At 44.6% G+C, this 21,329-nt stretch overlaps 1 protein-coding gene across 1 annotated transcript in view; it reads right to left on the reverse strand.

Moving 5' to 3' along the window:
- Positions 1 to 19,185, reverse strand: part of THSD7B (thrombospondin type 1 domain containing 7B) — a 445,789-nt gene extending 426,604 nt beyond the window's left edge. The window contains exon 1 of the mRNA XM_072122242.1: positions 18,888 to 19,185. The gene's annotated coding sequence lies outside the window, so the exon portion shown is untranslated. The remainder of the gene's footprint in view (positions 1 to 18,887) is intronic.
- Between the last annotated feature and the right edge of the window lie 2,144 nt (positions 19,186 to 21,329).

Genomic DNA, 21,329 nt, shown 5'->3' on the forward strand with positions numbered 1-21,329 from the left:
AGGGGATAACATCCTAATCCCTGAGGGACCCCAAGCAAAAAGGAGAACGTGGATCCATTCTTACTAAAGGGATCGGCTGAGTCCGTATCCTGCCGCTCCATTCACCTCTATGGGATTGTCTGGAGATACCCGAGCGCTGAGGAACTGAATGGAGCGGCATAGACCACGCTCACCCTGCCACTCCTCTCATTAGTGCAAACGGGATCCCTGATCTCCTTATCGCTGGAGGTTCTGTTCACATAATCGGGGGTTGGTAGCGCCACCATGTGGTAGCTCTTAAGAACGAGTGTCAATCGTTACCTTCCCTCAGACCTGGCAGATATTTGAGCCTCGGTCTATAGCAGTGATGGCGAGCCTTTTAGAGACAGAGTGCCCAAACTACAACCAAAACCCACCTATAAGTGCCGACATGCCAGTTTAAGCAATTGATTCCTGTTGTATCACAGGTTTCAATTGTATTGGCATCCTGAGGACACCAATACAATAGAAAGAAGATGGAGAAATTTGTATTGTAGCTAACTTTCAGGGTCCCCTGAAGAGGAAGAATCAGGGGACCCAGAGCAGGAGCTCCAATGACAATTCATCTCTATCCAGCCCTTCTTGCTCCTCCTGTAGTCCTGGCAGCCAAGGATGTTGCTTAAAAGTAGCGCTGAGCATGGCACCTCCTGAGCTGTCTTGGACCGCAGGAGGAAACCGTGAGTCCTGTCTGGCAAACTCTAGGCCTGGGTGCTCTAGGTGAAGGCCCAGGTGTCCGCAGAAAAGGCTCTGAGTGCCACCTCCGGCACCAGTGCCATAGGTTCGCCACCACTGGTCTATAGTATGTCTCATCTCACCCTAATCCCCGCACCATCACACTCAGTTCTGTACGGGTCAGAACACCCTTTTTTCATGCCTCGTCCACCAGAAATCTGCCCCATTTTGGATTACCCTTAAAAATTCACAATAAAGAAAACTTTGATCTACATTGATCAATATTATCTCATCAATATAAATGTATTTTCTATCTTATTCTCCTCTTCTCTCTCTCCCTTTCCCCAGGGTCTGGGTAGTTATCCGGGTACATACACTGTCCCCCATTATCCGTTCTGTTCTGAAGCTGGGACTTGTAGTGCCCCAAGCTATTTCCTTGTGGTGAAATGGAACCTATGAATTATATGTGGCCTTGGGGGTGACAATCTTATGTTAGCGTCACACAACATTAGTCAGCCGGGACCCAGAGGTTAATACACGTCCTTACTCGGGTAATGGCCTATGAGACGTATGTGCTGTGTGATGTCTGCATAAGGTCCAGTCCAGGGAGCGATAATAATCAAAATCCTCCCCAGCACAGAAGTCTCCGGCGCCGCTTGCACCGACGCCTTGTGAAATCTAATAAAAACATGTTGGGGGAAGAATATATCCTATTCTACAAGTGATTACCACACGAGGGAGGCTGCATCTAGCGGCAATGCTTCATCCATCACCCCCTGACACCGCCGCGCCGTATACTGCACCTACTACATTCTGATAGAGACCGAGGAATCGCAACGCAGTGACACAGCGGGAGACATTTATTGATGGACTCGGAGGCCACGGATCTACAAAGAGCGAACTGCAAGAAAGGACACAGCTCACTGCTTATAGAAATGTAATGAAAAGACGTATAATACTAATCCTATAAATAAGAAACGTTACAAGTAACATAGGAAAAGAGCGCAGGAAATACATAACTGGCCTCATACCTTCATTTAATTTAGTGTCAACTGCTATAATACTGCCCCATGTACAGGAATATAACTACTATAATACTGCCAATATGTACAAGAATATAACTACTATAATACTGCCCCCTATGTACAAGAATATAACTACTATAATACTGCCCCCTATGTACAAGAATATAACTACTATAATACTGCCCCCTATGTACAAGAATATAACTACTATAATACTGCCCCCTATGTACAAGAATATAACTAGTATAATACTGCCCCTATGTACAAGAATATAACTACTATAATACTGCCCCCTATGTACAGGAATATAACTACTATAATACTGCCCCCTATGTACAGGAATATAACTACTATAATACTGTCCCTATGTACAAGAATATAACTACTATAATACTGCCCCCTATGTACAAGAATATAACTACTATAATACTGCCCTCTATGTACAAGAATATAACTACTATAATACTGCCCCCTATGTACAAGAATATAACTACTATAATACTGCCCCCTATGTACAGGAATATAACTACTATAATACTGTCCCTATGTACAAGAATATAACTACTATAATACTGCCCCCTATGTACAAGAATATAACTACTATAATACTGCCCCCTATGTACAAGAATATAACTACAATAATACTGCCCCCTATGTACAGGAATATAACTACTATAATACTGCCCCCTATGTACAAGAATATAACTACTATAATACTGCCCCCTATGTACAGGAATATAACTACAATAATACTGCCCCCTATGTACATGAATATAACTACTATAATACTGCCCCCTATGTACATGAATATAACTACTATAATACTGCCCCCTATGTACAGGAATATAACTACTTTAATACTGCCCCCTATGTACAGGAATATAACTACAATAATACTGTCCCCTATGTACAAGAATATAACTACTATAATACTGCCCATTATGTACAAGGATATAACTACTATAAAACTGCCTCCTATGTACAGGAATATAACTACTATAATACTGCCCCCTATGTACAAGAATATAACTACTATAATACTGCCCCCTATGTACAAGAATATAACTACTATAATACTGCCCCCTATGTACAAGAATATAACTACTATAATACTGCCTCCTATGTACAGGAATATAACTACTATAATACTGCCCCCTATGTACAAGAATATAACTACTATAATACTGCCCCCTATGTACAAGAATATAACTACTATAATACTGCCCCCTATGTACAGGAATATAACTACTATAATACTGCCCCCTATGTACAAGAATATAACTACTATAATACTGCCTCCTATGTACAAGAATATAACTACTATAATACTGCCCCCTATGTACAGGAATATAACTACTATAATACTGCCCCCTATGTACAGGAATATAACTACTATAATACTGCCCCCTATGTAAAAGAATATAACTACTATAATACTGCCCCCTATGTACAGGAATATAACTACAATAATACTGCCCCCTATGTACAGGAATATAACTACTATAATACTGCCCCCTATGTACATGAATATAACTACTATAATACTGCCCCCTATGTACAAGGATATAACTACTATAATACTGTCCCCTATGTACAAGAATATAACTACTATAATACTGCCCCCTATGTACAAGAATATAACTACTATAATACTGCCCCCTATGTACAAGGATATAACTACTATAATACTGCCTCCTATGTACAGGAATATAACTACTATAATACTGCCCCCTATGTACAAGAATATAACTACTATAATACTGCCCCCTATGTACAAGAATATAACTACTATAATACTGCCCCCTATGTACAAGGATATAACTACTATAATACTGCCCCCTATGTACAAGAATATAACTACTATAATAATGCCCCCTATGTACAGGGATATAACTACTATAATACTGCCTCTATGTACAAGAATATAACTACTATAATACTGCCCCCTATGTACAAGAATATAACTACTATAATACTGCCCCCTATGTACAAGAACATAACTACTATAATACTGCCCCCTATGTACAGGGATATAACTACTATAATACTGCCTCCTATGTACAGGGATATAACTACTATAATACTGCCCCCTATGTACAGGGATATAACTACTATAATACTGCCCCCTATGTACAGGAATATAACTACTATAATACTGCCCCCTATGTACAAGAATATAACTACTATAATACTGCCCCCTATGTACAGGGATATAACTACTATAATACTGCACCCTATGTACAGGAATATAACTAATATAATACTGCCCCCTGGGTACAAGAATATAACTACTATAATACTGCCCCTATGTACAAGAATATAACTACTATAATACTGCGACTATGTACAAGAGTATATCTACTATAATACTGCGACTATGTACAAGAATATAACTACTATAATACTGCCCCCTATGTACAACAATATAACTACTATAATACTGCCCCCTATGTACAAGAATATAACTACTATAATACTGCCCCCTATGTACAGGAATATAACTACTATAATACTGCACCCTATGTACAGGAATATAACTACTATAATACTGCCCCTTATGTACAAGAATATAACTACTATAATACTGCCCCCTATGTACAAGAATATAACTACTATAATAATGCCCCCCCTATGTACAAGAATATAACTACTATAATACAGCCTCCTATGTACAGGAATATAACTACTATAATACTGCACCCTATGTACAGGAATATAACTACTATAATACTGCCCCTTATGTACAAGAATATAACTACTATAATACTGCCCCCTAAGTACAAGAATATAACTACTATAATACTGCCCCCCCTATGTACAAGAATATAACTACTATAATACAGCCTCCTATGTACAGGAATATAACTACTATAATACTGCCCTTTATGTATAAGAATATAACTACTATAATACTGCCCCCTATGTACAAGAATATAACTACTATAATACTGACCCCTATGTACAGGAATATAACTACTTTAATACTGCCCCCTATGTACAAGAATATAACTACTATAATACTGCCCCCTATGTACAAGAATATAACTACTATAATACTGCCCCCTATGTACAGGAATATAACTACTATAATACTGCCCCCTATGTACAGGAATATAACTACTATAATACTGATCCTATGTACAGGAATATAACTACTATAATACTGCCCCTATGTACAAGAATATAACTACTATAATACTGCCCCCTCTGTACAAGAATATAACTACTATAATACTGCCCCCTATGTACAAGAATATAACTACTATAATACTGCCCCCTATGTACAAGAATATAACTACTATAATACTGCCCCCTATGTACAAGAATATAACTACTATAATACTGCCCCTATGTACAAGAATATAACTACTATAATACTGCCCCCTATGTACAAGAAAATAACTACTATAATACTGCCCCTATGTACAAGAATATAACTACTATAATACTGCCCCCTATGTACAGGAATTAAACTACTATAATACTGCCCCCTATGTACAAGAATATAACTACTATAATACTGCCCCTATGTACAAGAATCTAACTACTATAATACTGCCCCTATGTACAAGAATATAACTACTATAATACTGCCCCCTATGTACAAGAATATAACTACTATAATACTGCCCCTATGTACAAGAATATAACTACTATAATACTGCCCCTATGTACAAGAATATAACTACTATAATACTGCCCCTATGTACAAGAATATAACTACTATAATACTGCCCCCTATGTACAGGAATATAACTACTATAATACTGCCCCCTATGTACAAGAATATAACTACTATAATACTGCCCCTATGTACAAGAATATAACTACTATAATACTGCCCCTATGTACAAGAATATAACTACTATAATACTGCCCCCTATGTACAAGAATATAACTACTATAATACTGCCCCTATGTACAAGAATATAACTACTATAATACTGCCCCTATGTACAAGAATATAACTACTATAATACTGCCCCCTATGTACAAGAATATAACTACTATAATACTGCCCCCTATGTACAAGAATATAACTACTATAATACTGCCCCCTATGTACAAGAATATAACTACTATAATACTGCCCCTATGTACAAGAATATAGCTACTATAATACTGCCCCCTATGTACAGGAATATAACTACTATAATACTGCCCCCTATGTACAGGAATATAACTACTATAATACTGCCCCTATGTACAAGAATATAGCTACTATAATACTGCCCCCTACGTAAAGGAATATAACTACTATAATATTGCCTCCTATGTACAAGAATATAACTACTATAATATTGCCTCCTATGTACAAGAATATAACTACTATAATACTGCCCCCTATTTACAAGAATATAACTACTATAATACTGCCCCCTATGTACAGGAATATAACTACTATAATACTGCCCCATATGTACAAGAATATAACTACTATAATACTGCCCCCTATGTACAGGACTATAACTACTATAATACTGCCCCCTATGTACAGGACTATAACTACTATAATACTGCCGCCTATGTACAAGAATATAATTACTATAATACTGCCCCCTATGTACAAGAATATAACTACTATAATACTGCCCCCTATGTACAGGACTATAACTACTATAATACTGCCCCCTATGTACAGGAATATAACTACTATAATACTGCCCCCTATGTACAGGAATATAACTACTATAATACTGCCCCCTATGTACAAGAATATAACTACTATAATACTGCCCCCTATGTACAAGAATATAACTACTATAATACTGCCCCCTATGTACAAGAATATAACTACTATAATACTGCCCCCTATGTACAAGAATATAACTACTATAATACTGCCCCCTATGTACAAGAATATAACTACTATAATACTGCCCCCTATGTATAGGAATATAACTACTATAATACTGCCCCCTATGTACAAGAATATAACTACTATAATACTGCCCCCTATGTACAAGAATATAACTACTATAATACTGCCCCCTATGTACAAGAATATAACTACTATAATACTGCCCCCTATTTACAGGAATATAACTACTATAATACTGCCCCCTATGTACAAGAATATAACTACTATAATACTGCCTCCTATGTACAAGAATATAACTACTATAATACTGCCCCCTGGGTACAAGAATATAACTACTATAATACTGCCTCCTATGTACAAGAATATAACTACTATAATACTGCCCCCTGGGTACAAGAATATAACTACTATAATGCTGCTCCTATGTACAGGAATATAACTGCTATAATACTGCCTCCTATGTACAAGAATATAACTACTATAATACTGCCCCCTATGTACAAGAATATAACTACTATAATACTGCCCCCTATGTACAGGAATATAACTACTATAATACTGCCCCCTATGTACAGGAATATAACTACTATAATACTGCCCCCTATGTACAGGAATATAACTACTATAATACTGCCCCCTGTGTACAGGAATATAACTACTATAATTCTGCCCCCTATGTACAGGAATATAACTACTATAATACTGCCCCCTATGTACAGGAATATAACTACTATAATACTGCCCCCTATGTACAGGAATATAACTACTATAATACTGCCCCCTATGTACAGGAATATAACTACTATAATACCGCCCCCTATGTACAAGAATATAACTACTATAATACTGCCCCCTATGTACAGAAATATAACTACTATAATACTGCCCCCTATGTACAAGAATATAACTGCTATAATACTGCCCCCTATGTACAGGAATATAACTACTATAATACTGCCTCCTATGTACAAGAATATAACTACTATAATACTGCCCCCTATGTACAAGAATATAACTACTATAATACTGCCCCCTATGTACAGGGATATAACTACTATAATACTGCCCCCTATGTACAGGGATATAACTACTATAATACTGCCCCCTATGTAAAATATTAGATCGGTGTGGGTTGAACGTTCGGCCACCCCACAGATGAACTGTTCATAGCGGTAAAATTGATGTTCTATCTATATGATTGTTATTCAATGCTTTTACCTCGGAGAACCCCATTAATAATGGAACTGGTCCCTTAGTTGCAGAAACAATCTTATATGAACCCGCAGACATCCAGGAAACCAAAATCTCCTCCTGAGCCCTGCAGGTGCCATCGGCTGAATAGAGAAGTGCTGGTCCGGCTGTCCTGATGGAGTATGAGCAGTATATACTGAGCTACTGTAGACATCATACATTTTAGAAGTTTGATCTATAACATTTTTTCATCTTTATGGCAAAGCTGTCAACCTATGCTTTTACAGCCAAACAACTGAGCCGAGCCTGTAAGTGACTTTAAGGAATTGTCTTCTAAGGATAACCTCTTCTTAATCAGGTGATCAGTGCCAGTTATTTTTTACCTACCCCTCTAATTATCCATTTTGCCTGCAGCGGCCACTGCTGGTGAAATGTAGAATCACATGTAGAAGTCAGTGAAATACATATTGCGGAGCATGTAATGCATGGATGTGCTGGATTCCCCTCTCTGGGGTTAATGGCCTAATTTATGAAGCAAACCCCTTTAATACATCTCATAGGGACTATGTCCGCGTCCACACGGCTATGGGCTCAGGACATTGCTGTGTGCATGATGTCTGTGTGTTAGGACTTATTATCTCCAATATACAGGTCCCCAGATATCAAGAAAACCTTGTAAAACCCGATGCAACAGCAAAATAGAGGAAAAGATTCTTCCTCTGTCCTCAGACGTCTCACTGCTTTACTAATGAAGATGTTCCCGGCAGATAATGATAAAAGACATCTTTATGACCGTTTACATGCCGGTAGTGGTGACCATATTCCTGCGTATACACATAGTGGTGACTGTACTCCTGTATGTGCCGGTAGTGGTGACTGTACTCCTGCACGTGCTGGTAGTGGTGACCGTACTCCTGCACATGCTGGTAGTGGTGACTGTACTCCTGCACGTGCTGGAAGTGGTGACTGTACTCATGCCCGTGCCGGTAGTGGTGACTGTACTCATGCCCGTGCCGGTAGTGGTGACTGTACTCCTGTATGTGCTGGTAGTGGTGACTGTACTCCTGCACGTGCTGGTAGTGGTGACTGTACTCCTGCACGTGCTGGTAGTGGTGACTGTACTCCTGCACGTGCTGGTAGTGGTGACTGTACTCCTGCACGTGCTGGTAGTGGTGACTGTACTCCTGCACGTGCTTGTAGTGGTTACTGTACTCCTGCACGTTCTGGTAGTGGTGACTGTACTCCTGCACGTTCTGGTAGTGGTGACTGTACTCCTGCACGTGCTGGTTGTGGTGACTGTACTCCTGTATGTGCCGGTAGTGGTGACTGTATTCCTGCACGTGCTTGTAGTGGTTACTGTACTCCTGCACGTGCTGGTAGTGGTGACTGTACTCCTGCACGTGCTGGTAGTGGTGACTGTACGCCGGCACGTGCTGGTAGTGGTGACTGTACTCCTGCACGTGCTGGTAGTGGTGACTGTACTCCTGCACGTGCTTGTAGTGGTTACTGTACTCCTGCACGTTCTGGTAGTGGTGACTGTACTCCTGCACGTTTTGGTAGTGGTGACTGTACTCCTGCACGTGCTGGTTGTGGTGACTGTACTCCTGTATGTGCCGGTAGTGGTGACTGTATTCCTGCACGTGCTTGTAGTGGTTACTGTACTCCTGCACGTGCTGGTAGTGGTGACTGTACTCCTGCACGTGCTGGTAGTGGTGACTGTACTCCGGCACGTGCTGGTAGTGGTGACTGTACTCCTGCACGTGCTGGTAGTGGTGACTGTACTCCTGCACGTGCCGGTAGTGGTGACTGTACTCCTGTATGTGCCGGTAGTGGTGACTGTACTCCTGCACGTGCTTGTAGTGGTTACTGTACTCCTGCACGTGCTGGTAGTGGTGACTGTACTCCTGCACGTGCTGGTAGTGGTGACTGTACTCCGGCACGTGCTGGTAGTGGTGACTGTACTCCTGCACGTGCCGGTAGTGGTGACTGTACTCCTGCACGTGCTGGTAGTGGTGACTGTACTCCTGCACGTGCCGGTAGTGGTGACTGTACTCCTGTATGTGCCGGTAGTGGTGACTGTACTCCTGCACGTTCTGGTAGTGGTGACTGTACTCCTGCACGTGCCGGTAGTGGTGACTGTACTCCTGTATGTGCCGGTAGTGGTGACTGTACTCCTGCACGTGCCGGTAGTGGTGACTGTACTCCTGCACGTGCTGGTAGTGGTGACTGTACTCCTGCACATGCTGGTAGTGGTGACTGTACTCCTGCACGTGCTGGTAGTGGTGACTGTACTCCGGCACGTGCTGGTAGTGGTGACTGTACTCCTGTACGTGCTGGTAGTGGTGACTGTACTCCTGTATGTGCTGGTAGTGGTGACTGTACTCCTGCACGTGCTGGTAGTGGTGACAGTACTCCTGTACGTGCTGGTAGTGGTGACCGTATTCCTGCACGTGCCGATAGTGGTGACTGTACTCCTGCACGTGCCGGTAGTGGTGACTGTACTCCTGCACGTGCTGGTAGTGTTGACCATATTCCTGCACGTGCCGGTAGTGGTGACTGTACTCATGCCCGTGCCGGTAGTGGTGACTGTACTCCTGTATGTGCCGGTAGTGGTGAATGTACTCCTGCATGTGCTGGTAGTGGTGACTGTACTCCTGCACGTGCTGGTAGTGTTGACCATATTCCTGCACGTGCCGGTAGTGGTGACTGTACTCATGCCCGTGCCGGTAGTGGTGACTGTACTCCTGTATGTGCCGGTAGTGGTGACTGTACTCCTGCACGTGCCGGTAGTGGTGACTGTACTCCTGTATGTGCTGGTAGTGGTGACTGTACTCCTGCACATGCTGGTAGTGGTGACTGTACTCCTGCACGTGCTGGTAGTGGTGACTGTACTCCTGCACGTGCCGGTAGTGGTGACTGTACTCCTGTATGTGCTGGTAGTGGTGACTGTACTCCTGTATGTGCTGGTAGTGGTGAATGTACTCCTGCACGTGCTTGTAGTGGTTACTGTACTCCTGCACGTGCTGGTAGTGGTGACTGTACTCCTGCACATGCTGGTAGTGGTGACTGTACTCCTGCACGTGCTGGTAGTGGTGACTGTACTCCGGCACGTGCTGGTAGTGGTGACTGTACTCCTGTACGTGCTGGTAGTGGTGACTGTACTCCTGTATGTGCTGGTAGTGGTGACTGTACTCCTGCACGTGCTGGTAGTGGTGACAGTACTCCTGTACGTGCTGGTAGTGGTGACTGTACTCCTGCCCGTGCTGGTAGTGGTGACCGTATTCCTGCACGTGCCGATAGTGGTGACTGTACTCCTGCACGTGCCGGTAGTGGTGACTGTACTCCTGCACGTGCTGGTAGTGTTGACCATATTCCTGCACGTGCCGGTAGTGGTGACTGTACTCATGCCCGTGCCGGTAGTGGTGACTGTACTCCTGTATGTGCTGGTAGTGGTGAATGTACTCCTGCACGTGCTTGTAGTGGTTACTGTACTCCTGCACGTGCTGGTAGTGGTGACTGTACTCCTGCACGTGCTGGTAGTGGTGACTGTACTCCTGTATGTGCCGGTAGTGGTGACTGTACTCCTGTATGTGCCAGTAGTGGTGACTGTACTCCTGTATGTGCTGGTAGTGGTGACTGTACTCCTGTATGTGCTGGTAGTGGTGACTGTACTCCTGCACGTGCTGGTAGTGGTGACTGTACTCCTGTATGTGCCGGTAGTGGTGACTGTATTCCTGTATGTGCTGGTAGTGGTGACTGTACTCCTGCACGTGCCGGTAGTGGTGACTGTACTCCTGCACGTGCCGGTAGTGGTGACTGTACTCCTGCACGTGCCGGTAGTGGTGACTGTACTCCTGCACGTGCCGGTAGTGGTGACTGTACTCCTGTAGGTGCCGGTAGTGGTGACTGTACTCCTGCACATGCCGGTAGTGGTGACTGTACTCCTGTATGTGCCGGTAGTGGTGACTGTACTCCTGTATGTGCCGGTAGTGGTGACCGTATTCCTGCACGTGCCGGTAGTGGTGACTGTACTCCTGTATGTGCCGATAGTGGTGACTGTACTCCTGTATGTGCTGGTAGTGGTGACTGTACTCCTGTATGTGCCGGTAGTGGTGACCGTATTCCTGCACGTGCCGGTAGTGGTGACTGTACTCCTGTATGTGCCGGTAGTGGTGACCGTATTCCTGCACGTGCCGGTAGTGGTGACTGTACTCCTGTATGTGCCGATAGTGGTGACTGTACTCCTGTATGTGCTGGTAGTGGTGACTGTACTCCTGTATGTGCCGGTAGTGGTGACCGTATTCCTGCACGTGCCGGTAGTGGTGACTGTACTCCTGTATGTGCCGGTAGTGGTGACCGTATTCCTGCACGTGCCGGTAGTGGTGACAGTACTCCTGTATGTGCCGGTAGTGGTGACTGTACTCCTGTATGTGCCGATAGTGGTGACCGTATTCCTGCACGTGCTGGTAGTGGTGACTGTACTCCTGCACGTGCTGGTAGTGGTGACTGTACTCCTGCACGTGCTGGTAGTGGTGACTGTACTCCTGCACGTGCTGGTAGTGGTGACTGTACTCCTGCACGTGCCGGTAGTGGTGACAGTACTCCTGCACGTGCCGGTAGTGGTGACTGTACTCCTGTACGTGCCGGTAGTGGTGACTGTACTCCTGCACGTGCCGGTAGTGGTGACTGTACTCCTGTACGTGCCGGTAGTGGTGACTGTACTCCTGCACATGCTGGTAGTGGTGACTGTACTCCTGCACGTGCTGGTAGTGGTGACTGTACTCCTGCACGTGCTGGTAGTGGTGACTGTACTCCTGCACGTGCTGGTAGTGGTGACTGTACTCCTGCACGTGCTGGTAGTGGTGACTGTACTCCTGCACATGCTGGTAGTGGTGACTGTACTCCTGCACGTGCCGGTAGTGGTGACTGTACTCCTGCACGTGCTGGTAGTGGTGACTGTACTCCTGCACGTGCTGGTAGTGGTGACTGTACTCCTGCACGTGCCGGTAGTGGTGACTGTACTCCTGCACGTGCCGGTAGTGGTGACTGTACTCCTGCACGTGCCGGTAGTGGTGACTGTACTCCTGCACGTGCTGGTAGTGGTGACTGTACTCCTGCACATGCTGGTAGTGGTGACTGTACTCCTGCACGTGCCGGTAGTGGTGACTGTACTCCTGCACGTGCCGGTAGTGGTGACTGTACTCCTGCACGTGCCGGTAGTGGTGACTGTACTCCTGTATGTGCCGGTAGTGGTGACTGTACTCCTGTATGTGCCGGTAGTGGTGACTGTACTCCTGCACGTGCCGGTAGTGGTGACTGTACTCCTGTACGTGCTGGTAGTGGTGACTGTACTCCTGTATGTGCTGGTAGTGGTGACTGTACTCCTGCACGTGCCGGTAGTGGTGACTGTACTCCTGCACGTGCCGGTAGTGGTGACTGTACTCCTGCACGTGCCGGTAGTGGTGACTGTACTCCTGCACGTGCTGGAGTGCGGTGAGCCAGATCTGGGACTGTTTTTTCTGATATGACATTCTGGTAGTCCCATTTAACTTAATGGATCCCAGGATCGAATAGTTTCCTATGAGACTTATTAAACAATTTTGAATATGGCCGAATCTAGAAGTGCTATATAATGCATGAAATTTAACTCCTTTTATGCAAGTGTTATGCAGGCAGCATGTTATAGAGCAGGAGCTGAGCAGATTTTACACAGTGTCCTATCTACAGGCATCATGTTATAGAGCAGGAGGAGCTGAGCAGATTGTACAAAGTGTCCTATCTGCAGGCAGCATGTTATAGAGCAGGAGGAGCTGAGCAGATTGTACAAAGTGTCCTATCTGCAGGCAGCATGTTATAGAGCAGGAGGAGCTGAGCAGATTGTACATGGTGTCCTATCTGCAGGCAGCATGTTATAGAGCAGGAGGAGCTGATCAGATTGTACATAGTGTCCTATCTGCAGGCAGCATGTTATAGAGCAGGAGGAGCTGATCAGATTGTACAAAGTGTCCTATCTGCAGGCAGCATGTTATAGAGCAGGAGGAGCTGAGCAGATTGTACATAGTGTCCTATCTGCAGGCAGCATGTTATAGAGCAGGAGGAGCTGAGCAGATTGTACATAGTGTCCTATCTGCAGGCAGCATGTTATAGAGCAGGAAGAGCTGAGCAGATTGTACATAGTAGGGCACATTTACTTACTCACGTTGTCCGACGAGGATTCGGGTGTGCTGAGATTCACTAAGGTCGTGCGCCCGATATCCAGCAGGTGTCGCTGCTGCGCCGAGGTCCGCCAGAGTTCACCTTCTTCTTCCTGGTGCATGTGAGTGCTGATCTTGCAACACAAATAGTTTTTTAAATTCCGCGTTTTTTCCGAATCGTTCGGGTTGTCCGACGGCCACGCCCCTGATTTCTGTCGCGTGAAACCCGGTGCAGATGCGCCACAATCTAATCGCGTGCGCAAAAATCCCGGGGCAATTCAGCGCAAAACGGAATATTTGGGAAACCAGACGAAAGTGCGGCGTTTGGACCCTTAGTAAATGAGCCCCAGTGTCCTATCTGTAGGCAGCATGTTATAGAGCAGGAGGAGATAATGAGATTGTACATAGTGTCCTATCTGTAGGCAGCATGTTATAGAGCAGGAGGAGCTGAGCAGATTATAAATAGTGTCCTATCTGCAGGCAGCATGTTATAGAGCAGGAGGAGCTCAACAGATGGCACCTAGTGTCCTATCTGCAGGCAGCATGTTATAGAGCAGGAGGAGCTGAGCAGATTATAATTAGTGTCCTATCTGCACGCAGCATGTTATAGAGCAGGAGGAGCTCAACAGATTGCACCTAGTGTCCTATCTGCACGCAGCATGTTATAGAGCAGGAGGAGCTCAACAGATTGCACCTAGTGTCCTGTCTGCAGGCAGCATGTTATAGAGCAGGAGGAGCTCAACAGATTGCACCTAGTGTCCTGTCTGCAGGCAGCATGTTATAGAGCAGGAGGAGCTCAACAGATTGCACCTAGTGTCCTGTCTGCAGGCAGCATGTTATAGAGCAGTATGAGCTTAGCAGATTGCACCTAGTGTCCTGTCTGCAGGTAACATTTTCCCCCAATAGGTCCCTGTACCAGATAAAACCTAGAACAGCAGTTTAGTGGGTCATCAGTATCCAAAATGACCAGAACCCAGACGACACCTCTGGATCCAGGGCTACAGTTCTTCCTTATTGATTGACTTAAATACAACAGCGCCCCTAGTGGTGAGATTCTCATAAAAAATATATTAAAACTGGGAAGATGTCATTGTTTTTAGTCTAAATTAAAAATCCAGTGTAATAATTGTATCGGATGTTCACTGAATTTCAGATTTTATACAAGATCTATCCCTGGATTTCCGACACACAGGTGGAAGTGCATCAGGATCCTAACTCAATGCAGGATTCACTTATTATTACGAGGTCACTCAGGGCCTTGTCTACTAAGCTGCAATGTGGGAAACCGCCATGAACAAGGGGGGCGCTGTTTGTTAAAAATATAAAAAGTTTTAAAAAATGTAAAACAAAATTTCAGATATCGGACTGGTTTAGGATATACAGGCGGTCCCCTACTTAAGAACACCTGACTTACATACGACCCCTAGTTACAAACGGACCTCTGGATGTTGGGAATTTGCTGTACTTTAGTCCTAGGCTACAATAATCAGCTGTAACAGTTATCACAGGCGTCTTCAACTAAGATTTATTGTTAATCCTGGTTCTTATGACAACCCAAAAGTTTTAAAATCCAATTGGCACAGAGACCAAAAAATATTCTGGCTGGGGTTACAATGATAAAATATACAGTTCCGACTTACATACAAATTCAACTTAAGAACAAACCTACAGACCCTATCTTGTATGTAACCCGGGGACTGCCTGTAGATACATTTGGTAAAGTTAATCCTAACTGATTGTAGTTATAGGAAGGTGCCTGGAGCTCCCCCCACAGGGAACATTAAGCATTACACTGCGTCCATTGCGATCAAGTGCGATCTATGGATCGTTGCAGTCCTCCAAGGTAAGAGATTGGGCTTTATACATCTCTGGTTACTAAATGAGGGTCCTGACCCCAGAGGGGGGGCTTCTCCCCAAAATTAATCAAGAATCCAGTAATAGAAAATGAGATTTTTTAAAGCAGACAACCCCTTTAAGAGCAGTTTCACTTCTCCTTTTATCATATGAAAGAATCTTGTCTGGCTACTCTGTTATTCCTCCTGGAAGTTAATGAATAAATTGACAACTGGGTGTTACAAATCGCACTCATAAATTGGGCGTGTCAGGTCTGAGATTGCAAGGACACACCTCCTAGCTGGTAACGCCCCCTTGTCAATTTGTTTTAAGGAAGGAATATTAGAGGAACGGTAAAAAAAATACCGGTTTCTAGGAAAAGATGATGGAGAATTTTTAATTCCGGAGTGTAATTATTAAGCAGATGTGATGTGTCAGGAGGGGTGAGAGGTCCCCTTTAAGGAGCGGTTGTTATTCCTGGAGACTGTGACTACAGCGAGTTGGCGCCGGTGACATCTTCGGATCACTTCACACAGTGATGGTTATTACTCCCCTCATTATAATTAGTGCTGTCATTATCATCATCATTATGCGTTATACATGTTCCAGCCTCCTCTCCCTCTATGGCAGATGCACACACAAAGCTTTTCCTCTAAAATACCCCAAAAATTCCTTTAATCCAACACAAACAGGACTGGAGAGATGAGCAGGGACTCGTGTATCCTCCGCCTGGAGTAACCTCCAGCACCAGACTCATGGACCTCCCATGTTACTGTACTGAAACATGTGTCCAAAACCTCTCCAGTGAGGTATACATGTCTACATAAAGGCAAAGGGTCACAGGAGAGACAACAGGGAGGAGGGGGCTGGGAACGGGAACTTTTAGGGGGATTGTTATAATGTCCCTGATTGTGTCCTTATCTTATATATACAGTCATAAAATATCTGCCGGAATTACTGGCATGGGATAGATAGATGGATAGATGGATAGATAGTTTATAGATAAATGGATGGATACTGGATAGGATGGATAGATAGATAGATAGATAGATAGTGGATAGGATATATAGATACATACATACATACATGGGGGATGGATAGATAGATAGTTTACAGATAGATGGATGGATAAATTGATAGAAAGATATGAGATAGATAGATAGATAGATAGATAGATAGATAGATAGATAGGAAAGGGATGGATCATCTTTTAACTGATGTGAAAGTTTATTATGGGGATGCAATAAAGAAGTAGGTATTGCTACTCCCTCTCCTGAGAGCACTAGTCACATTCCTAACTCCTGATACATGGATAGTTAGATAAGAGATATATAGATAAGAGATAGATAGATAAGAGATAGATAGATAGATAGATAGATAGATAGATAGATAGATAGATAGATAGATAGGAGATATGAGATAGATAGATAGATAGATAGATAGATAGATAGATAGATAGATAGATAGATAGGAGATAGATAGATAAGAGATAGATAGATAGATATGAGATAGATAGATAGATAGATAGATAGATAGATAGATAGATATGAGATAGATAGATAGATAGATAGATAGATAGATAGATAGATATGAGATAGATAGATAGATAGATATGAGATAGATAGATAGATAGATAGATAGATAGATAGATAGATAGATAGATAGGAGATAGATAGATAAGAGATAGATAGATATGAGATAGATAGATAGATAGATAGATAGATAGATAGATATGAGATAGATAGATAGATAGATAGATAGATAGATAGATAGATATGAGATAGATAGATAGATAGATAGATATGAGATAGATAGATAGATAGATAGATAGATAGATAGATAGGAGATAGATAGATAGATAGATAGATAGATAGATAGATAGGAGATAGATGATAGATAGATAGATAGATAGATAGATAGATAGATAGATAGATAGGAGATAGATAGATAGATAGATAGATAGGAGATAGATAGATAGATAGATAGATAGATAGATAGATAGATAGGAGATAGATAGATAGGAGATAGATAGATAGATAGAAATATCTATGATAGAAGAAATATAGATGAGTAGATTCATAGATAAATGTGAGATATCTAATGGATACATTTTACATAAATATCTTCACAAAGTTTATTATGGGGATGCAATAAAGAAGTAGGTATTGCTACTCCCTCTCCTGAGAGCACTAGTCACATTCCTAACTCCTGATACATGGATAGTTAGATAAGAGATATATAGATAAGAGATAGATAGATAAGAGATAGATAGATAGATAGATAGATAGATAGATAGGAGATATGAGATAGATAGATAGATAGATAGATAGATAGATAGATAGATAGATAGATAGATAGGAGATAGATAGATAAGAGATAGATAGATAGATATGAGATAGATAGATAGATAGATAGATAGATAGATAGATATGAGATAGATAGATAGATAGATAGATATGAGATAGATAGATAGATAGATAGATAGATAGATATGAGATAGATAGATAGATAGATAGATAGATAGATAGGAGATAGATAGATAGATAGATAGATAGATAGATAGATAGGAGATAGATGATAGATAGATAGATAGATAGATAGATAGATAGATAGATAGATAGATAGATAGGAGCTAGATAGATAGATAGATAGATAGATAGGAGATAGATAGATAGATAGATAGATAGATAGATAGATAGGAGATAGATAGATAGGAGATAGATAGATAGATAGAAATATCTATGATAGAAGAAATATAGATGAGTAGATTCATAGATAAATGTGAGATATCTAATGGATACATTTTACATAAATATCTTCACACTGGGTCTGTGTCATTCCAAAAATTAGTAGTGGTTACTACTACTCAGTCTCCCCTTCGCTGACCCTTCCTCCTGTGCTCTCTATTGTCCGCTGATGTCTGCCAGGAAAGATCAACTCCTAATCACCCATAACAGTAGTAATAATAGTAGTAATAATAGTAGCAATAAGCCGCTCACCCAGGACAAGTCAGTGCCACCTAGAAGACCTGTAGACTTCCAGTGCTTGTCCTTGTGTATACAGTAGTAGCACTACAACCCCCAGCATGCCCAGCCAGGAGCTGGTAGTTTCTGCAGCTCCTGGAGCACTTACCTTTAAGCCCGGGTACCCTGGAGACTTGGGATGTGCATTGAGCACTGGAGCATCTTGGAGACTGCAGAATCCGTGGAAGAAGCCGGACAGACAGCAGTAAGGAAAGTGCCAGGAGTGGTCACAGCTGCCTGGGATGGAAGGGGTTACCGGCTCCCCCAAGATCCATGGCTGCAATCCAGGGTAATCCACTAGTATCAGAGGATGGAAGGAGAGGACAGGAGAGGGATGCAGTGCTCCAGAGTACAGCACACACAGCTCTGCTCCCAGCTCCAGCATCACCAGTGCTACCAGCACAAGACCCACCTCCTGCCTGTGATGCCATCTGCTGCTCACAGCTCAGGATGGAGGCACCACTGCAAGGAACAGGTGCCCAGCACTAGGCAGCAGGGCACCACCTGCACAGGAGGGCAGGGCATCACCACCACAGGAGAGCAGGGCAACACCACCACAGGAGAGCAGGGCATCACCACCACAGGAGAGCAGGACACCACCTGCACAGGAGAGCAGGGCACCACCTGCACAGGAGGGCAGGGCACCACCACCACAGGAGAGCAGGGCACCACCTGCACAGGAGAGGAGGGCAACACCACCACAGGAGAGCAGGGCAACACCACCACAGGAGAGCAGGACACCACCTGCACAGGAGGGCAGGACACCACCTGCATAGGAGGGCAGGGCATCACCACCACAGGAGAGCAGGGCACCACCTGCACAGGGCAGCAGGGCACCACCTGCATAGGAGGGCAGGGCATCACCACCACAGGAGGGCAGGACATCACCAGCACTAGGCATCAGGGCAACACCTGCACAGGAGAGCAGGGCATCACCACCACAGGAGAGCAGGACACCACCTGCACAGGGCAGCAGGGCACCACCTGCACAGGAGAGCAGGGCACCAGCTGCACAGGGCAGCAGGGCACCACCTGCACAGGAGAGCAGGGCAACACCACCACCACAGGAGAGCAGGGCACCACCTGCACAGGGCACCACCTGCACAGGAGGGCAGGGCATCACTACCACAGGAGAGAAGGGCATCACCTGCACAGGAGAGCAGGGCACCACCTGCACAGGATTGCAGGGCATCACCACCACAGGAGAGCAGGGCATCACCACCACAGGAGAGCAGGGCATCACCACCACAGGAGAGCAGGACACCACCTGCACAGGGCAGCAGGGCACCACCTGCACAGGAGAGCAGAACACCACCTGCACAGGGCAGCAGGGCACCACCTGCACAGGAGAGCAGGGCACCACCTGCACAGGGCAGCAGGGCACCACCTGCACAGGAGAGCAGGGCAACACCACCACCACAGGAGAGCAGGGCACCACCTGCACAGGAGAGCAGGGCATCACCTGCGCAGGGCACCACCTGCACAGGAGGGCAGGGCATCACTACCACAGGAGAGAAGGGCATCACCTGCACAGGAGAGCAGGGCACCACCTGCACAGGATTGCAGGGCATCACCACCACAGGAGAGCAGGGCATCACCACCACAGGAGAGCAGGGCATCACCTGCACAGGGCACCACCTGCACAGGAGAGCAGGGCATCACCTGCACAGGAGAGCAGGGCACCACCTGCACAGGAGGGCAGGGCATCACCACCACAGGAGAGCAGGGCATCACCACCACAGGAGAGCAGGGCATCACCACCACAGGAGAATAGGGCAACACCACCACAGGAGAGCAGGGCATCACCTGTAGAGGAGAGCAGGAAACCACCTGCACAGGAGAACAGGGCACCACCTGCACAGGAGGGCAGGGCATCAGTACCACAGGGGAGCAGGGCATTACCTGCACAGGGCAGCAGGGCACCACCTGCACAGGAGAGGATGGCACCACCAGCACAGGAGAGCAGGGCACCAACTGCTCAGAAGAACAGGGCATCACCTGCACAGGAGAACAGGGCACCTCATGAACAGGAGAACAAGGTACCACCTGCACAGGGCAGCAGGGCATCACCTGCACAGGAGAACAGGGCACCACATGCACAGAGCAGCAGTGCACCACCTGCATAGGAGAGCAGGGGACCACCTGTACAAGAGATTAGGGCATCACAGCACATGGCAGCATGGCATCACCAGCACAGGGAATCACTAGTACAGGGCAGCCTGAGACCCTCAGTACAGGGCAGCAGGAAGCCACTAACATAGGGCAGCATGGCATCACCAGCACATGGCAGCATGGCATCACCAGCACATGGCAGCATGGCATCACCAGCACATGGCAGCATGGCATCACCAGCACATGGCAGCATGGCATCACCAGCACATGGCAGCATGGCATCACCAGGCTGCAGGACTAACCCTCAGTATGGAAGGCAGACAGACATTCTATTTATGTATCTTTTTTCTATATTTCTATTGATCATTAATACTTCTCCATGTGCCATAAATTCTAGCATCTATCTATATCTCATATTTATTTCTTTATCTCATCTTTG

This window comes from Engystomops pustulosus, chromosome 8 (genome assembly GCF_040894005.1).
Source record: "Engystomops pustulosus chromosome 8, aEngPut4.maternal, whole genome shotgun sequence".
NCBI lineage: Eukaryota > Metazoa > Chordata > Amphibia > Anura > Leptodactylidae > Engystomops > Engystomops pustulosus.